Source organism: Glycine max, chromosome 9 (assembly GCF_000004515.6).
Source record: "Glycine max cultivar Williams 82 chromosome 9, Glycine_max_v4.0, whole genome shotgun sequence".
Taxonomy (NCBI): Eukaryota; Viridiplantae; Streptophyta; class Magnoliopsida; order Fabales; family Fabaceae; genus Glycine; species Glycine max.
In genome coordinates this window covers 7523651-7533415 of record NC_038245.2, presented here as the reverse complement: position 1 = coordinate 7533415, position 9765 = coordinate 7523651, and positions in this window count along the sequence as shown.

Here is a 9765-nt window from a genome sequence, read left to right as displayed (position 1 = left end):
TTCTTCATGAAATTGTATAATGGGATCTTCGTTAGTGATGAGATGTTCATTTCAGTTTGATGTTTGTGGTTGTTGTGAGGGTGACGTAAAATTTTGTGAGGGGAGATGGTTTTGCTGGTCAAAGGAAGTTTGTTGGGCATTGGAAAAAGAATCATTTTGGGATAATAATTGTGTGTATGAAGTATAAATGTCAAAGGTGACTTGTGTTTCAAGGTTGTTATATAAAGACACTGGATCATTGAGATCCAGGTTGTTGTAAGGTGATTATTGTGGAGGCGGTAGTTGTAGTTGTGGACAAGACGGTTTTGGAGATGGTAATTGTGGTTGTGGAAATGATGGTTGTAGTTGAAGAATAAGGTCAATAACAAAATTGTCCAGTAGTTGTGGATTTTGGATAATTGTTTCCCCCACGCCTCTGAGATTGTCATTGTCAAGTAGTTGTGCTAAAATAAAGCGTGTCTGACCCTGATGAAATGAAATAGGGACACAATATAATAATTGAGCAACTTTTTCAGTTGCTCGAGTAGAGAGACGGTTGTTTATTTTCCAAATCAATTGTATTAACGTAATAGAACAACTCACGTATAGAAATATTGGGTTCGCACATGAGTATACCGATCCCTGAACTGGGTCATCTGCAATGTGACCATGGTGGCAAATGACAATCGAAATTTCTTTAGGTGGAGCCATGAGTGATGCTTGTGGGATATAGGTGGAAAGACTGTGAGAGTTACAAACAGAGTTTTGTTTTGTGAGAATGTTATTGTGTGTGATGTGTTGTGAAATGGTGAGATTATATATAGGGTGAGAAAGTTTGGTATGAGAATTAGGTAACAAAGTTAGGTATGAGAGTTAGGTGGGAAGGATAGATAGGAGGGTTAGGTGACAAAGTTAGGTAAGAAAGTTAGGTGAGAGGCATAAGTAGGATATTCAGTGCATGTGAGTGAACATTGTGCAGTGGCCTAAATTTCCAAAGATGACAATCTATTTTTTGCATCATGACTGTTGACCGCACTGTGCTGCATCATGTACGAAACCCACACAAATTATTGAGAACCACATTAATGGGGTTCTCGATGCATGTGAGTGAACAGTGTGCAGTAGTGCACATTAAAGACAACAGTCTGTCTATTGCATCATAAGTGTTGAGTGCACTGTTCTACATCACGCATCGAGCCCACACGGATTATTTAGAACCATATTAATATGGTAAATGTATGCATGTGAGTGAACAGTGTGCAACAACGCACATTAAAGGTGACAGTCTGTCCGTTGCATCATGAGTGTTGACCGTACTATTTTACATTGCGCGCCGAGCCCACGCAGATTATTGAGAACCACGTTAATGGAGTTCTCTATGCATGTGAGTGAACAACGTGCTGCATCACACGTTAAAGGTGACAGACTGTCCTTTGCATCATGAGTGTTGACCATAGTGTTTCACATCACACCGAGCCTGCGCGGATTATTGAGAACCACATTCATGCGGTAAATGTACGCATGTGAGTGAAGAGTATGCAACAGCGCACATTTAAGGCGATAGTTTATCCGTTGCATCATGAGTATTGACCACAATGTTCTACATCACGCGCCGAGCCCACGTGGATTATTGAGAACCATGTTAATATGATAAACATACGCATGTGAATGAATAGTGTGTAGCAGCACACATTTAAGGTGATAGTCTATTCGTTGCATTATGAGTGTTGACCGCCATGTTCCACATCGCGTACTGAGCCCATGTGGATTATTTAGAACCATATTAATGGGGTTTTCAGTGCATGTGAGTGAACAGTATGCAACAACACACATTAAAGGCGACAGACTGTTCGTTGCATCATGAGTGTTGACTGCAGTGTTCTGCATCGGGTGTCGAGCCCACGTGGATTATTGAGAACCATATTAATTTGGTTCTCGGTGCATGTGAGTGAACACTGTGCAACACCACACATTAATGGGGTTCTCGGTGCATGTGAGAGTTAGGTACGACAATGTTCTACATCTCTGCAATCATGCATGTAGGCTATTATTATTGAAGTAAATTGAAAAAAACAACTTCAAAGCATGGAACAACTATAAATACATACTAAAGACTGAGAAAAACTTAAACGCAATACAACAAAAAAATATGTCAAATTATTTATTCTAATTTCAGGGAATTGTGAAGCTTCTACTCCATCTCGGCCCAACTTAGGTCATTAACTTGAGAATGTGATAATGAATTATGAACATCAACTTTAAGTTTCATACATATTACACTTGTCATATTCACAAATGTATTAAACATGCACAAAACACCTTCTTCGTCAATAATTTGAATTGCTTTATATTGAACTTGACCATTGAATTGATATATAGGACAACGATACCAAAGTGCAATAATTATAGGCGTAACATCATTATCTCTAATTGATGACTATATTGTGGTGATTATGTTTGGCAGCATCATTGTTGAATTCAACAGTAACGATTTTTTCTTGCCACCTCTGAAAACTACATTTGCACTTGAACTTTGAATTATTTCACCATTGATATAAATGTACACAAAAATTGGCTCTAACCTCATTTTTCTAGCTCTACTCTCACAATTTGATTTCAGGCAGCTGTGCATTTGTTGATATGATGCATTTATATATACAATCAATCACGGGTCCATGGTTCACGTGAATTGGAATCTAGATGCATAACACTAGCACAGTCGTGTTAACGTACTTTCAAATCTCAAGGCCTTACAATGAGACAAATTGTAAATGTGCTTTGGAATCTCGAGGCCTTACAATGAGATAAAGTGTAAATGTGTTTTAGAATCTTAAGACCTTACAATGAGATAAAGTATAAATGTGCTTTGGAATCTCAACATAATTTATATTATAAATAGATGGGAGGTGCATGTCAATATCACATTTTCATCACCAAACTTCAAATTTTATATCATTTCTACCCGGATTACAATTTAACATCGTTGTCATGACTCAAAAACCTCTATTGCATCATCAACACATTCACCGTTCACGTACCACAATTAATGACTTAATCACTTCATATTATCATACAATACCTTAACCAAAACCACACAAATTATACCATTATTATCGTCTATCGGGTTCCAACATATTGCCCTAATCAAACAGTGCAAAATTGATCCTGCATTGATCACTACATTGGTTGAACGATGGAGGCCTGAAACACACACCTTTCACCTGCCATGGGGTGAGTGCATTGCATCTAGGCATTAGAGTCGATGGTCGTGTTTTGACTGGACCTAGCTTCTTACATTGGGATGAGTTATGCGATGAGCTACTAGGGGAAGTCCCTCCAAAAAATTCACGTAAGGGAGTGTTAGTCGTCTTATACGACTAACTTTTGTATAGAAAACTTTTACAAAATGTATATATTTTTCCCAATTTATGGTTCTTTTTGTAGAATTGTAAATAAATTTTGCTTTGCTTTTATCTGTGCTCAATAGAAGCCTTGTGTATGGAATTAATGTCAATTCCTCTTCAATTTCTGGTAAAAAGGAGTTATTTTTAAGAAGTGCTAAAGTTGATGTCTCGCTAAGCGAGCTCAATATGCTTAGCAAGTGTCATCCGCTAAGCAAGGCATCAACGCGCTTAGCGGACAAGAGGAATCTGGAAGGGAATCTGTCATGCAAGCACACGCTCGGCGTGTCATCAGCTCGCGCAACGAGTCATTTGTCACCTTCCAGGCTTAGCGCGAGTTTGGCACTGAGCGAAAATTCACTTACTCGCGCTAAGCGTGAGAATGGTGCTAAGCACGACGTCGAGGTCAATGAGCCCTTTTTTAAGCCTGACTTGCAGAGAATGAAGGGAGGTCTGGAAAAAAGGGCTGGAGAGAACGCTGAATAAATGTAAGAGCCTGAAGAGTGAAATACACAGAGGCAAAGAATAGAGCAAAGAAGCCAAGTTTTGATCTTTTAGGAAGATTTGTAAGTTTTTGAGTTATTGTGAGATTCCTAGAGGTGGAGGAGACATCCCCACTCCTTTGTAAGCAAGCAATTCCTCCTAATTCCTCTTCTTCATTGTAAAAAGAGTTTCCTTGCTATGGAAGGCTAAATCCTCAGTTGGGGATTCTTGCTTAGTAATTGATGTAAACTTTTTCCCTATCTAATTAAGGTTGTTTTATGTGTTCATTGTTTCTATCAGTACTTTATTATTATTGCATGCTTGTGGCTTGATCACCCATATGTGTGTACTGTTAGGGGCTTTAGCATTGAAAGATGTATTGTCTCCTTAGAACTTGATATAGCAAGATTAGGTTACCGTATGTCTGGACACGGAGTGCGGTAATTTAGTTTTTATTATGTCGTGATCATAAAGCTGTTCAATTAGGCTAAGTTCAACAAGAGACATTTGCGAACGAAGTTTAATTAGAATTAGGCTAAACTCACGAGACATCGGTGTTTAGTACTTGAGCCTTCAACATAGAACACAAAACATCTTTAATTAGAGAAACATCCGTAATTGCATCAATTTGCTCACTAAGAGGACCCAACGCCTTTAGATATTTGTTTTCACACTTACTTGCTCATGTTTATTGCTTTGCAATTAGAATAGAACATACTTTTACTTTCATTCACAATCACGATTACTGTTTGCAAATGCTTGCTTATTGAACAAACCTTTACCAAATGAACAAGTTCCCTGAGTTCGATACTCGGTTCACACCGTTTTAATTATTTACTTGACGATCTCGTGCACTTGCCGGTAAATTTCAGATCCACACAAACAAGTAGTATCCCAGAAAGCGAAACAGGGAGCTGCACTGAAGCTGACATGGTTGCTTAGCATCTTGCACAAACCATTGCCTAAAGAACCAACAATACACCAACTACAATACAGGTGTAAAGCTTACATAATATAAATGATTGGTGGTGCTTTAATTTTTGATAAATATGGAAATAAAATTCATCTAATGTATTTGAACCTATTACGTGATTTCAACAACATAAAAAATATAGTTGGAGTTATGCTTGTTTAGCAAACCTGTACAATGAATTGTGTCGGGCATCATCGGAGGTTGGTAGAGTTATGGGTGGTTGTGCCATACTATTGCAGTCATGGGCATGGTATAACATGCCTTTTATTGCACCAAGAGTCCCACAATCTGAAACAACTTATCCACTCGCTAAAAATTTATTTACATATAGTGAAATCTAAATTTTTAATTTGAATGACGTGCATTATAACATTACAATGAATAGTGGTTTTGTTTCTTTACATTTTAGATGAAGTAGTGGTAGATTTGAATGTAGGGTCACGCCTCATGGTGACTTGGTCGGGTATAGATCTCTTATAGATCATATGGAGATCCATGAGGTATAATACTATCATGAACTGCACCACCAATATGTACATATTAATATTTATTAATGTTGTTAGCATATATTTTAGTTTTCTTGGGTCCCATATAGAGGATTTGAAGACCACCTACTAAGACATGCATATAGAGTCAGGGAGATTTGGTCTGCATTTACTGCAATTATTTGTTTTCCGATTGTGGAATGACATCAAACAAATTGGGTCAAGCTACAATTTGGACAATAACAAGATATCCCTGTTGATCCCATGAATCTTGATCGACTTCACTAGATTGACATGCGAGGCAATCATCACAATGATTGGATGGAATATCATGCAGAGTGGATTAATATCTGGAAAAACAAACGCAATGATGTTTTAACTGGACAATGGGTTAAAGGAATAGTGACACATACACTGAGTACATGGAATGGTATAGGAAAAACACTATTATGTTCTTGTCTGTTGCACAACAATTGAATGATCCACGCACAACAATTACCCATAATGTTGCAAGGACAAGTGTTGAACAAACACATTTCGAAATTCCACATCCTCAATCAATGTATTGTACTCCTTCACCTATTCATCAAACTTTTGGCTAGGCTAGTGAGTCAATCAACGCAACTAGCCATGAATGGATAACTAATTTATTTGGTGTCGATTTGAATACACCAAATTCTGCGACATCATATTTAGCTTTTTTACAACAGTTCGATGCACCATATTCATTTGGAGAGCAAGGACAAAGTTCTTCAGCTGCAGCAATCCACACTAAATACACTAACACAGAACAACAACATAACCATCGTGAGAGAGAACCAGTCATACAGGAAAGAAGAAATTCGCGACATAATCGACGTCCACCGCCCTGTGGGACTGGTCATCGTCTTGGTCACTGAAGTATAAAATGTTGTGATAATGAGATCAACTATGTTTAACTACCCCTGTAATGGTTTCATCAAAAAATACCACAAATTAAGAGTAAAAAATAAATAAAAAGTATATTTTCCACCCTTAAAATAATGTTTAAGTGGTCATCTTACGCAATTTTTTAAATTTATGCCAAATACATTAAAAATTTCTGTGGGAAGTTTATTTCATAGTCCTCACATCAAAGAATCCAAAAAAATATATTGTGTAACAATTTAATAAAAAAAAGAACTCAAATTAAGAGTAAAAATTTTAAAAAAAAAGTATGTTTCCCACCCTTAAAATAATATTTAAGTGGTCATCTTATGTAATTTTTTAAATTTATGTCCAACACATTAAAAATTTCCATGGGAAGTTTATTTCATAGTCCTCACGTCAAAGAATAAAAAAATAGTGTAACCGTTTCATCAAAAAAGACCTCAAATTAAAAGTAAAAATTCAAAAAAAAGTATATTTCTCATTCTTAAAATAATGTTTAAGTGGTCATCTAATGCAATTTTTTTAAATTTATGTCCAATACATTAAAAACTTTCGTGAGAAGTTTATTTCATAGTTCTCACATCAAAGAATCCAAAAAAAATATATATCGTATAACAGTTTTATAAAAAAAGATCTCAAATTACGAGTAAAAAATCAAAAAAAGTATGTGATGGACATACTCACATGTCATTTACTAGTGCATGTGACTAAACAGTGAACGCCTGCTTACAATTGAAAAATTCTATAAATATGACTATCAGTTGAAGACATTCGTAGAACTTTCAAATATTCATCTTAACCCCTACAACAATGTGTCACCTAACTGCATATGTTTGTGTTTACTACAATGGTGAAATCTACAACACTAATGAGGGCACCACTTTCACTAGTAACAACACAAAAAAATTCATGATCAATAAGGTCATAGTCCTTACGCAATTGCTTGAACTTGTTCACCATAAAATAAGCATTGAACCAAACCAACATATTGAAGAACTCCGCTTTCGATGCCCCATATTTGAGCTAGGACAACCATATATGTACACATGTTTTATTCTAGGAAATGATGCTAACATTCAACAAATGTTCATCATTTTTTACAACAACCCAACATTACCATTCATGGAGTTATTTGTCACAATTTGTGACAACAATAACCCACCAAACAACCAACATGACTCAACCTCAAATGTTGATGAACTCTTGTAAGAATACAAGAGTTATTGGGTCAAAGACCATGGTAATGATAATGACTCCTCTTTCGGGCCGGAAGGATGCAACATGTCTCCTTCCCACGAACCAATATTCAAACGAAGTTGGTAATCTGGGGATGATAGGTGTGTTGTTTCTGTTTTGAGGTTATCCAATGGTGTGCCATGTCGGTGTTCAGTGCTTTAACATTAAGTCATTGTGAGTTTAAATTGCCTACTTCATTTCGTGTTTGTTATTTGTAGTACTTAATTTAGCTAATGAACTAAATCATTTGTTTCAGTTTATGTTGTAATTTGGTATAAAAAAAATGAGAACCCACTAAAACACAGACACTTATTTCTTATAAGTCTGTGCAAATTAATCAATTTTCTATTATTTACAAAAAAACTAACATTGAATTGACAACTCACAATTTAAATTTAAGTATGAAAATAATAATAATAATAGACGTCTGGAGCACAACGTAGCAGAGTAAAATCAAATTCAAACACACATCTCTGAAAAAAATAATATATGTTTCACCAACAAAACTGACATTGAATTATCAACTCACAATTAAAATTTAAGTATGAAAATAATAATAATGGACGTCTGGTGCACCAGGCAACAGGATAAAATCACAGTCGAAATTCACAACACTTCGTAATTTACCCAAGTCTCTGAAAAAATAATATATGTTTCACCAGCACAACTGACATTGAATTGCGAACTCACAACTCACCATTTAGTAGGGTAAAATCACAGTCGAAATTGATAACACTTTGTAATTTACCCAAGTCTCTGAAAAAACAATAGATGCTTCATCAACAAAACTGACATTGATTTGATAACTCACAATTTAAATTCAAGTCTCAAAGTGATAACGGGCGGTCTGTACACCAAGTAGTAGACTAATATTACAGTCGAAATTGACAACACTTTACAATTTACTTGCCTCTAAAAAAACAATAGATGTTTCACCAACAAAACTGACATTTATTTGACAACTCATAATTTGCATTCAATTCTCAATAATGACATGTGTCAATAAACATCAATGGGGTGAAGCTTCAAACAACTATAAATAACAAAAAACACCTTCAATATAGCCACACACTTCCGCACAACATACTTTCACAAACCATATTCAATCTCAATACTATGGCATTCTTAGGAGAAACAAATACTCAGACCATTTCTAACTCGAGATTAGCATTCATTTTCCCAAATGGATCAATCATTCACAACCAAACTGATGTTTATTTTCAATTTCCTACCCCAATACCGATGCGAGTTCCTAAAAATTGTTCTTTTGAGACACTAAAGAGTAGAATTCACAACACCCTTCAACTAACCAATGACCAATTTATGGATGAAATCTACTACCGACAACCATCCATAGATGCAGGTCAACAATCTTTTTTTCATTCTCTACAATTGAAAAATGATGATGATGTTTGCACAATGTTAATGTGCAATGAACAATATTCATGTGTTGGCCTTATAGAATTATTATGTATCGTCAACAGAATACCCGATGGTATACTCAACCTACTTCAGGATACAATGTTGTATTACAACAAGTGGAAGATACCACGACAAGGCAATTTTTTGGGTTATTCCTTCACTGTAACAAATCTAATAAGATTTCAAATTCCTTTGGGATGTAGCATCGAAAAACTCAAGGATGTCATCAAGAAAGTTGCGCCTATAAGGGCTCCCCCTTATGGAATTCACGAATCATAACTGGTCGAACAATTTTTTTTCAACAACTAGACCATACAAAATATTCCAAAAATTTAATCGAATATCAAATGATAGAGTTGAAAATCAATGAAGACATGTTAAAGGTGTTAATAGAATCTAACTACTGAAAGCTCTTTTTTCCAATCGAAATTTTAGTTCTTTTTAACAAACCAATAATCCAACTATTGGAAGAAGACATGTCCGCTGCACAACATCTTTCAAACTAAGATGACTTTTGTCATTTTCATGTTAAAATTGTTATTGTTAGTACATTGCATTATTTTCATTTTATTATGTTTCATTATTATGTTTCAATTTCATTTTATTATTTTCAATTTTTATTTGAAAGTTTTAATTTCTTCATAAAATATAACTAAACTGCGATAACTACATGTTTATTGTGTTCTTTATAAAATATTTTTAAAAAAATCAAAAGTTCAAAAGTCTTGTATAAATTAAATATTATCAAAGTTTATTATCAACTTTTAAAAATTAAATAATATAAGAAAAAAAATTATATTTAATAACATGATTTTCTTAAACAAATAAAAATTATTTTAATAAAAAAATATTTTTAAAATCAATTAAATATTTTTTT